Source organism: Chenopodium quinoa, unplaced genomic scaffold, assembly GCF_001683475.1.
Source record: "Chenopodium quinoa cultivar QQ74 unplaced genomic scaffold, ASM168347v1, whole genome shotgun sequence".
NCBI lineage: Eukaryota > Viridiplantae > Streptophyta > Magnoliopsida > Caryophyllales > Amaranthaceae > Chenopodium > Chenopodium quinoa.
In genome coordinates, this window is record NW_018745024.1 from 575,721 (window position 1) to 588,160 (window position 12,440).

The window sequence follows — 12,440 nt, forward strand, 5'->3', positions numbered from 1 at the left end:
TTGTGCTTTTCAAATGGGTAGTTATCAGCATGCACCAGTGGATTTTCCTGTAGGATAGTTTAATTTTGTAATTCTTGCTGTATGTTTTAAGCAAAGGAGAGGGAAACGTCGTTAAATTATTAATTTGATAGGATTGTGGTAGATGTCCTGCGTCATTATTTATGGTGGTTCTTATTTATTGCAGACATCAAGACCTGAGTACAATCAGATTCTGGTGAAGAAGCCTCAACATGATTTCTGGCCCTTCTAGATATTGATAATGATGTAAATTTTTTCTTTTTGATTATGAACTTATAATTATGTATCTTTTTGTACGATAATTTTATCTGTAGTACAGCTTACAAGTTAGTCGAGAATGTAAATCTATGTTTCTGATCTAAAGTATATTTTATAGCAATTATAAGGTTAATTTTTACAATTGGTCTTGTATGGACCCGGTCTACAATAAATTATTATAGATCCAAAATTTGACACTTTCAAATAATATATAATCACTTTTTTAGATGATATAATTATCTTTTTGTGAGTCATATTTTGAATTATATAATCTCATATTAAACTATTTAATGAGATTATATAATTATCTTTAAGATGATAAAATTTAAAAATCATGTTTTAAAATGATGTAATTTACTATTTGATACTTTTTATAACGATAAATTCACTTTTTGAGTTATACATTTACATAACAGCTTCAAAATGATATAATCACTTTTGTAGTAATATAATCACATCTTGTATGATATAATCACATCTTGTATAATATAATCACATTCGTATGGTATATAAGAAGGCAAGGTCTACAATAAGTTATTGTAGACCGAGTCTATTCTAGTTTTTGTATAATTTTTAAATTACCACCAAAAAATATAATCATTTTCGAACTAACCACCCGTTTATTACCACCCCTTAAATTAAATAAATGCCCAGATTACCACCCATTTCAAAAATCCGGTGGATTTTCCGTTTGTAGGTCTCACCTAACACTTATTTTGACCCTTTTGACTGATTTTTTCCCCGATTTTTCTCTTTAAAAACGCTCTCTATACTTTGATTCATATTTTCTTCACCAAATTCTATCAAATTTCAAAGAGGAAAATGTAAATCGAAGTTAGGAGAGTTTTTAAAGAGAAAAATCGGAGGAATATCAGTCAAAAGGGTCAAAATAAGCATTAGGTGGGGCCCACGGACGGAAAATCTACCAGAATTTTGAAATGAGTAGTAATCTGAGCATTTATTTAATTGAAGGGGTGGTAATTTAAAATAAAAAAATTAAACGGGTGGTTAGTTAAAAAATGATTACATTTTTGGGTGGTAATTTAAAAAAATTTCCAATTATAAAAGCAATTGTCTGATTTCTGTTTATCATCCAAATTTTTTGAGGACAACCATCATCAATTATAAAGATAAATTGGCTCCTTCTGAACCTTGGTCTCAGCTATGAAGTTCTTACTGTCTTTTGCAAATTCAGATTTAAGGCCTTATGAGATTCTCGAGCCCTACGCAAGTGATTTTCCAGTTAGCCTTCGAGATCTTCTTGGTGGTTTTTTTACAAAATTTTTGTAAAAAAATGGTTTTTCACAAAAGGATTAAAATGTGTCTTTTGACAAAGTTTCCTATATTTTAAAAAAATGGTAAAGTATTGTCACATTCAACATGTATATTTATACCTATTTATAATATAAACTTTTTATAATTTTAGTTGATACATAATGGAAAATATTGATAGTCAAATATATATCTCAAGATCGTACTAAAACAATAGGCACATATGGGACGAAACCACAAGAGTATTCCATAGTTTATAGATAATAACTAAAATTCCATAAACAAGAAAATGAAGTTTTACAAAAAGATAAGAATATTAATTCAAAATTGATAACAATAATCAGCTTAACAATAACCCTCATATTCCATAGTTTATAGATAACAACTAAAATTCCATAAACAAGAAAATGAAGTTTTACAAAAAGATAATAATATTAATTCAAAATTGATAACAATAATCAGCTTAATAATAACCCTCATATTCCATAGTTTATAGATAACAACTAAAATTCCATAAACAAGAAAATGAAGTTTTACAAAAAGATAATAATATTAATTCAAAATTGATAACAATAATCAGCTTAATAATAACCCTCATATTCCATAGTTTATAGATAATAACTAAAATTCCATAAACAAGAAAATGAAGTTTTACAAAAAGATAATAATATTAATTCAAAATTGATAACAATAATCAGCTTAATAATAACCCTCATATATGCAATGGTTTGCATTTTAAATGTCCCCAAAATGAATTCTTCACAGAAGCGGGCCTTCAAGTATAACTCGTTGTCTCACTGTAATGAGAAAGTTAAACGAGCAATGGCAATACCAACACCAACAGGTCCAGCACCAGAGTACACCACCACAGCATAATTATTCTCAACATGCGACAATAAGAATCTTTTAGATTCATCACCATAGCAAACGGAGTTCATTCAAGAGTACTCGTACATGGGGCGATGTATCAGGAGATCCTCACTTCAAAATTCTTTTTTAAAAGAAATTTGGCCAATACATGAACATAGTTACCTTTCCACTAACATGAGCAAAACATGAATTATTTTAGATCAATACATGAATAAAGATCCCATGTATGAGGAACCATTCATATCACCACCATTTAGTAGCTAGTAATAATTATAAGGATCTTGCTAACGAGCGCTCCGAGGTGTTAGATAAGAATAAATTATATTGGTTGAAATGATATTAAGTCAGGAATTCATGACAAAATCACGCGTCGTGTTCGGTGTAATTAATGTTAATTTTACTCTAATATTTGCACTTTAATTCTCTTAGCTAACTTCTCGGGAGTGCTCATTAGCTTTTGCCTAAATATAATTTTTTTTTTTTCATTTTTGACAGCTTTAATGAGAGCATGAATGAATGCATTATCTGCATGGTACAATTGTAAGAATGATGCACATGTAACATGTTAAGGCATCTCTAGAGAGATGTAACTTTTTTATTTTGTTGTACAGTATTAATATGCATTTCCTTTTAGAGGTAGATTTTGATTGAAATAGGTTCTTTATAAAAAGCAAAACCTACATATGAAGTAGCATAGCCAAAATAAGAAAAATACTTGTCATACAAGTACTGTTTTTTACAGTTTTGTAATTTAAACACGAATATAAAAAGCTAAAAACAGCACTATATTGTTTTGTATATAGGATTTTCAGTTAATTTCACATATTTGCAAGTTACAATAACAATACTCCCTTTGTTTTTGATAGATGTAGCCATATTTCGCTTTAAGATATTTTAATTTGATGTACCCATATCTTTATTCTATTTTTAATAAGCAAAAATATCTATCTTACTCGGGGCAGAGCCAGAATTTTTTAGCAAGGGGCCGACGGTTGAATCAATATCTAATCATGTCAATAATAGATTTACATATATGTTAAAATTGTTGGCAACCTATTTTTCTATGTATAAAACTTGTGTAAAATCCACTAGTTGACATCAACTACTCTTAAAATAAAGAGTTTTTTTTTTATTATACATGTCATATCACATAAAAAAGGAATGTATTCACAAATTAGTAGTAAACAATTAGACAAGTAGAAGATTAAAGAAACGAAAAAAATAAATAAAATGAAGCCGGTAATTTATAAAACAAAAATGTATGTGATTGAATAGAAGTACAAGATTGAAGAAACGAAAAAAAAAATGAAGCCGGTAATTTATAAAACAAAAATGTACGCGATTGAATACAAGTACAAGATTGAAAAAACGGATAATAAAATGAAGCCGGTAGTTTATAAAACAAAAATTTACGTGGTTGAATACAAGTAGAAGATTGAAGAAACGAAAAATAAAATGAAGCCGGTAGTTTATAAAACAAAAATTTACGTGATTGAATAAAAGTAGAAGATTAAGTAGAAGATTGAAGAAACGAAAAAAAAAATCGAGTTGAAGAAGTTAGTAGAAAATTCGGGCAAAAAAATAGAGAAAAGAATAAGATGAAAGATCTAGTAATATTGTTGGAGTTAATTAAGAAGAAGTATATGGAGTTAAAAAAAAAATTGCTCAATATGAAAGATCGAAACCTCAACCATGTGCAAAATTCTAAACTCACTAACCACTAAGCCAACAAAATCTCACATTATTCAATTGAGTTGTTTGCTATATATCCTAAAAACTTGCAAGGGCCAATAAGGGCCGTGGGATTGGGCTACCACTGCTGGGCCTCCCCTTTAGCTGCGCCCCTGATCTTACTCCCTTAACCTTTAAGGCCTTGTTTGGTTGACAACATAAAATGGGGGAAATGAAAATTCACGAGATTTGATAAATTGAGAAGTTTGGTTGACACACACACAAAAAAAATAATAATGAATAAATATATATATATATTGAGGGAAGTAAAAATTCATGGGAACTTAACATTCCACAAAACAAGGGAAGTAAATTACCTAGACCCCCCTAGGTCAATCAAAATTCATGGGATTTCTAAATTCCCATATGGCCATCCAAACAAATTTAGGAAATTCCTAGGAATTTCATGAAGGAAATAACTTCCCATGAAATGCAATTTTCTATGGGAATTTAATTCTCATGTCAACCAAACAAGGTCTAATATTTACCTAATTCGACCCACTCTTATGTTACTCCTTATTCCTTACACCCATCCGCCTTTTTACCACTCTATTATTTATTTGAATAAGAGTAATAATAATATTCCTATCAAAATAAATAAATAGTCATAATTTTATTTACATTCTTAACTTGAAAAAAATCAGATAAGAGTAGATTTGAACAGATAAATTCAGACCAGATTTAGGTGAGCTAAACATAGCCTTAAAACATGGCAATGAAACTATATGACTATGTTAGGATATAAACTATAGAGAACAAACTCAATGAAGGCAAGTATTTTATACCTCCACATGTGTTCAGTGCTTTTGTCTCGAAATTGGTTAGGTTGGCGACAAATTATCATAGAAAACTCTTTGCTGCTCCCCCACATAGAAATAAGAGAATATTCAAGACATGTTAGACAGTCATTTTTATTTAGTTTAAAACGTCAATGATGCAATTAAAACAATTATACCTTTTTGTTAACAGAAGGTTTCAATCCCACCAATGCTTTTTCAAAATGACTACTATTAATTATCCAAGGAATGGCACCTGCACCCTTTTGCTTCAATAATCGCATCTCGTCATGAGCAAACCTATTGGCTTGCCGCATCTAGCAGTATTCCAAAAAAAAAAAAAAGATACTTATCCTATATTGCTAATTGAAAGGAATATCAAGATTTTAATGAACATCCACTGAGGGATGTAGGAGTACCAGAATTGTGATAAAGACATAGCAAAGATAAGAAACCAGGAATGGGGTGAACAAACCAGGAAAGCAAGGTCAGCGCCACTAAAATGATCACAAGCTGTTCTCTCTGCAATAGCAAGTAAATCCACATCGGTATCTATAGGTTTCTCTCTTGCATGAGCTTTCAATATCAAGCCACGTTCCTGTGGACTAGGCAGAGGAATGTATAATAGTTTCTCGAATCTTCCAGGCCTCAATAAAGCACGATCTATCAACTCGAGTCTAGAATATTGAGATAAAGACTGTCATATAGGAGGATTTTGGCATTGATAAAACATATTACTAGCAGTGATAAGTAATGGAAAAAAAATAAAAATAAAAATAAAAAAGTATACCGATTTGTAGCACCAATGACATAAACCCCCCACCTTTCCTCTGCACCATATAGCTCAATAAGAAGCTGCAATGACAATTTAAGATTTTAAACATCTGAGTGCCCATGTGAAAAATAAACCAAAACTATACAGTGGTACAAAGTGAAGAACCTGCTTAAGTATCCTATCAGTAACCCCACTAGATTCTCCGCGATTTGCAGTCAAAGCATCCACCTGTGACAAGTTCAGCATTTTCAAATTGTCATCAATTGAATTTGATTCCTGAATTTATCTTGTAGTCCTATTCTTCTTATGATACACACAATTAGCAATACACCGATATAAAAGAATGGGCATATAAGAAGGAAGAATTTTTACATCCTTGACATGGTGAGAGCTTTAAGATCTTAATTTAAGTTTCCAATAAGTTTTTTTGGGATGCGAGTGCATTAGTGACAGCATATATCTCAACTCTAGGTAAATAATGCGAGCTGGGCAACCACTTTGAGCTTTTGTTTGGCCGTCACTTGACAATTCAACAATCAAGAGATTAAGATCAAGAGGTATTAAATATTGCTTTAATATCTCGGATTGGGCAAGCTGTCCACTAACAATCAATTATTAGAAATGTAGAATTATTCTTACTATCAAAATGTATACACAAGAGATTAAACCAACAAGATTAGATTTGATGATTGAGAGGTGAAAGATATTGCAAAAAACACAGTATTTCATGATGAGACCAAACAAATGGAAATAGATCACATGCCATTGGATAGCAGATGGCTGTAAAAGGAGACATAGCTGATAATAATTAACATCTCAAACAAGAAACGATTTAGTTTGCTAAGACTCTCAAGCAGCATTTCACAAAATTATAAGGAAAGATGGAATTCCAAATACGAATGCACCAAGAAAAGGGAGGGTGTGGAAAGTTGAATCATAGATACGAGCATCGTAATTTTTCAGCATTAGAGGCTTTTACACCAATATGAGTGGAGCATATCAAAAGGAAGCAAGTAATTTGAGGTGATTCAAGGCTTTAAGCCTACAATCATCCCACTATTCATCTCAAAAAGGAACATACAATCAATAATACATACATCATTTTTCACATGTCTTCTCCCTATAAAAAGGATTCACATGATTTAGTCACTAAATTGTGGTTGGGGCAAATTGGAATTTAAAATGGGTAATGTTATATGCAGCCCTCAAGGCGTATATAAGCATCTAAAACATTATATAGACAGATACTCCGCATTGATCTAGGATTGCAAGACTTTCGCATAGGTTAGGGAAATTAATGTTTGGTTTAACATAATATTACCACTTTTGGCTTTGTATTTCCAGCCACACCAAAAAATAAATACAAAAGTGTCACAGAGCACCATGTAAACCCCGCACCCCCAACCCCCCAAACCACCTCACCCCAAACAAATACAAAAGTGTCACAGAGGCACAGAGCACCATGTAAACCCCGCCCCCTCACCACCTCACCCCTAACACAAAAAAATAAATAAATAAATAAATAAATAAAGCTCCAACTATCTAGCAAATTTCATCAAGAAAAGTAATAGTGACCTAGATTAAGTCATTGCCTATTACACAACTACTTTCCTTTCAGATATACCATCAGAATGCAAAGCCGAAAGCTTGATCAAACCCCCCCTCCTTTCTCTCCTCTCAAAAAAGACAATGTCCCAACTGTTTCATGAAAAAAAAGCAATAGCGACCTCATCATGTGGATAAACCCATTGCCTATTACACTACAATTTGCCTTTAAGATATTTCATCACAATGCTTGGCCGAAAGGCTGTTCAAATTTGCCTCTCTTGGCTATATTAAAACTCACAAGCCAACAAAGGAAACTAGCAACGAGCAACAACAATGTGAACATTTAATACAATAATTATAACTTCAAGAAAAATATTCATACCTCATCAAAGAAGAGAATACATGGAGAACATGTCCTTGCACGATTAAAGATCTTGCGAACAGCCAATTCACTTTCACCAACATATTTGTCCATAAGTTCAGGACCCTGGTAAGGTTTTTTCAAAAAAAAACAGAAGATTCAGTGCTTCATAGCAAGGTGAGTATGCTTTAAAAGCCCAATCCCCAGAAAACAAAGATGCAAACAGACGCAGGGGGATTGGGGGGATTTTACAGCAGGGAACAGTAAAAATAGACCTTGATGTAAATGAAACTTGCACCAGCCTCATTAGCAACAGCCTTGGCAATCAACGTTTTACCACAGCCAGGGGGGCCATAAAGCAAGAATCCTGCTGGCAAATCTTCTCCAATTCCCTGCATAATGTCAGCAGAATTAAGAGTCAATATACAAGATCATCAGACATAAGATGCTGCTCATAAAAGCAGACATGGGAACCAGATCAACAGTCACTGGCTTGAAAGTTGAAATGGTGTAAAAAAATTCTAGCTGCGATGACCTACTATAAAGTCAGTTTGAAAAAAGACAAAATATCACGGGCACCGCAAGGATTCCCAATGACTTTTGTAGAAGCATCAAATCAAGTAGGCTTAAAAAAGCGGATACACCTCTCTCAATTAAAAAGGACAGCAGCTTATCATGAAACACTCATTAACAAGAACCTACTAGTTGTACTGAAATACATGTGCTTTCCTCCATAATAAATTAATATTGTAAAAAAAATACTCTTCAACTTCCTGAAAATCAATCAAACCATGTACCATTATCAACTTCTAACACACGTATAGAATGGAGAGGTATCTATGATAGGGATGCAAGTGGGTACAAAAATGCGGGTTCCACACCACACCGGCGGGGTTGGGTATGTAGGCGACTAGGCGGGTATGGGTACAATAGTCATACCCACCATGGGTAGTGGTTAGGTGGTGGATTTAAAGTAATATCCGCCTACCCATTTCCCGATTTACCCACCCAACTTAGCTCTTACAGCCATATCTTAGTTTTTAAACTACAACTTTACAATTATTGAACTTTTATTTGGCAACCCATAGCTCCCTAAGCCCAATTTAAAGTAGACAAGATCACAATATTCAAGTTCCTACCCACATTGTGTCGTGTATTGATAGTTTAATATGACCTGTAGTGTAGAGCTGTTACTTGAAAAACAATATCTAATGTTGCACTTTTTTTTTTTTTTTTTTTTTGACAGCTAATTGCTGCATTGTTACACTATATTGACTTGTAATTTTTACCATAAAATTTTTGCCAAAATGATATATCATTGACCACTTTAAATAATGTGTAAAATGAAGTACTAATTATTAATGGCTACAAGTCATTAAATATAAAGTAGACAAACGATAAACTATTGCTACACATGCAACAATCCTAAGCAAACCAAATACTAATTACATTGATCCAATAAGAAACTGCATGTAGAATACAAACTGCACATTGCAAAAGACTATTCAAAATAAAAAAATAAAAATAAAAATTGCATAATAAACTAATGGTAGCATGAAGCCTATTCTAATTGATAACAACTTAATACAAGTAGTAATCAGTAATTCTCGAATAACAAAGTCTAGAATGCTACTCCACATTAGTTTTAGTGATTGCAAAACACAAAATCACATCTTAGATCTTACACATTTTAATGATTAACAAAGATTGAAGAAACAAAGACTACGTAAAACAAGCCAATTAGGACTATTAGAAAAAATAAAATAAAAAGTATATATAGAAGAACAATCACAGAAGTTCAACAGTCAAAACGTGTGTAGGTTAAGAGTATGTGCAATCTATTAACTTTAAACATATTATCAAACTAATAAATTTGATAAGACCAGAAATCTTAACAAAATATATAATTATAATCAATTACCTCATAATCTTCAGGATTTTTGATAGGATCAACTATACAGCTCTGGAACTTCTGCCTTATGGTGCCAAGGCCTCCAACATCTTCCCACTTCACATTAGGAACTGTAGAGAAACCTTCCCTCTTTAAAGATGGTTGAACACTCTTACCTGCAACCTATATCAATCCAAAGTCCAGGAGGAAAAAAACATCAACACACTTGGAGAAGCACCTATATCCATAAACTAATAAACATTTTATGACAATAAATTGGCAAAAGTAGCAAATTTTACAATGGAACAAAACTTTTTTTACACTTGGGAAAACATTTACAGTTTAAGCTGACATTGAATTACCTCAAAATCTGACATTTTGGGGCAGAGTGTTTCCATTTCTCCAGGCATGAAACATAGTTGCTTCCACCAACCATCATCTTGGGGCCCAACTGCACACTCCTTAAGACCCTCATCTTTCTTTAAGTTTATCATCTTCCTCATAGCATGTATAGAAGCTTTCCTAACATAATCTTCCAGGTCAGCCCCAACAAACCCTGCTGTGTCCCTAGCCAACTTTCTAAGGTCCAAACCCTCTTGAACACCAAGATCATGTGTCAAGACTGAAAGTATCTCAAACCTTGCATTTTCATCTGGAACTCCTAGTTCAGTTAAATCTTCCAGGTCGCCTCAATGCAGGGTCAAGAGCATTTGGGCGGTTGGTTGCACCAATAACAAGAACATGGCCTTGTTTGCTCTCAGAAACTGAAATCTCCGGAACTGCTGGAGATGAATGTACTTTACTCCCACTCACAGATATCTTTTGACCAGCTACAGAAGCATTCTCACATATAGTATCCATGCATTTCAATAACTGAGTGACAATTCGCCCTTCTTGCCTTTTCTGCGAGCTCTCTCTTTTCTCCGCAATGGCATCAATCTCATCGATGAATATTATTGAAGGAGCAGTCCTACGAGCTTTTAAGAAAAGCTCACGAATGTTTCCTTCTGACTCACCTTCAATATGAAAACACAAGAAGCATCAAGTACTGCTAAAGTAAATCCTAACATATATATCATTTACCATCATAAGCAAGGCCAAAGAAGACATCATGAAGATGTAAAGCCTTAAGATGATGACCTAAGGTGCACAACGACACACTGCCGACACCATAAGCAATGTCACATAGCCTTTCTTCTTTAAAAAAGAAAAGCCTTTTAACCAACCCTAATTTAAATAGACGGTAGGCCAAGAAAATAAAATTTTGATTGCTTTATTCCATTCATTAACTTTACGACATATTAAGAAGGTGACAAAATTATCATCCTATGCCCCATTTAAAAAAAAAAATCAAATATGAACGGAAAGAAAGAAATGTCGCAAGAAATGTACATTTTCATCCTTTTCTCTCCCTTCTACGGTTTTACCAACAATAGTAGGCTCTTTAAAGGCCACAAAAGATATCAAAAACATACATAGTATAAGCTAGTTCGGATTTGACATACCTGAAACACCAGATACAATCTCAGTCGATGCAATCTGATACAAAGGAACGCCAGCTTCATTAGCAATAGCTTGAGCCAACATGGTCTTACCACACCCAGGAGGCCCGTGCAATAGAATTCCTGTTGGTGGCCCTGCATGTAACTGACACAGCCGGTTGAGGAGTTCAGGGTAACGAAGTGGGATAAGCACATTGTATTTTAATTCATCCAATACTTCACGCATGCCACCAAAATCCTTAAACATGGGATGCTTGTGCACCTGATCTCTACCATCATCTAAATCCATATTTTTACTTCCTATTCCACCAGTTTTCTCAAGCATCACAATATTCTCAATCTCATCCTTTTCTAATAATTCTATAGTTTTCTCATTTTTCTCCTCCATACTCTCTTCTGTTTTATCAGGTTCACAATAGGCTTGCCTTAACATTGTTTTCATCAAGTCAAATTTCGGACTGGAATCCTCCTCGTAACCTGAATCAAGGGATGAAGATGCTAATCCCGAAGTTGATGTTGATTGTTGAACTTGACCATCTCTCCCGCCACTACTATTATTCCGCTTAAGCTGGGAAAGGGAGTCTCTAACATTTTTGGTGAGTATTGCGGTTTTCCACCTCCTGTACTCCAGATATGTCTTACGTAGATATCTCACACCATCCTCCTCACTTTCAAAATTACAATCCTCGAAGCGTTGCTGTAAAATCCTAAGAGCGCTACGACCACCACGCGAATTCGATCCCTTTCTCATAGTGTTATCAATTCAAATTACTAAACCCCTAAACCAAAGTAATATGTCATTAAACAGGTCATCTTGAAAATGGCTTTTATACAATTTCACAAACAAAGTAATATCACAGTACAAAATTAATAAAAAGCGCATTCCTTTCCAATTTCCAATTAAATTGAATTAATCAAGTATACATTCCTCAATATTTAAACTTAAATAATTAATGTAGGATCGAAAATTCACTTTAAATTCACCTCGCTTAGAAGTTAGAATATAATAAGAATAGCAAATTTATAGCAATGAAGTCGCTTATTATAATTATTCATAACTTGAGTAATTATATGAATAGTTCAATAATTTAATTATATGAAAAGTTCAATAATTCACCTTAGAAGAACCCTAAATTGAATTAACAACCAATTAAATTGATGATACTGTGAAACTATACGGCAATACCCTAGAATTGATATTCGGTGATTAAAAACAAAAACCTAACCTTAGAAGCTTCGTTAATAGAGAGAAAGCTGAGAAGGTGCTTCAATGGAGAACTCAGAGCACGCTTCAACGGAGAAGACAGAGTACAGGGGGATGAAGAGGCGGAGATAATTAAAAAAAAAAATTCTACATTATAACCCTTAACTTTTCGTTTTTTAAGATGTGCCTCCTCTTTTTAGAAATATAGCACTATAAAGTTAAAATACATTTAGT

The 12,440-nt window shown here is 33.2% G+C and overlaps 1 pseudogene; it reads right to left on the reverse strand.

Moving 5' to 3' along the window:
* Positions 1-2,064: 2,064 nt before the first annotated feature.
* Positions 2,065-12,440, reverse strand: LOC110708237 (annotated as a pseudogene).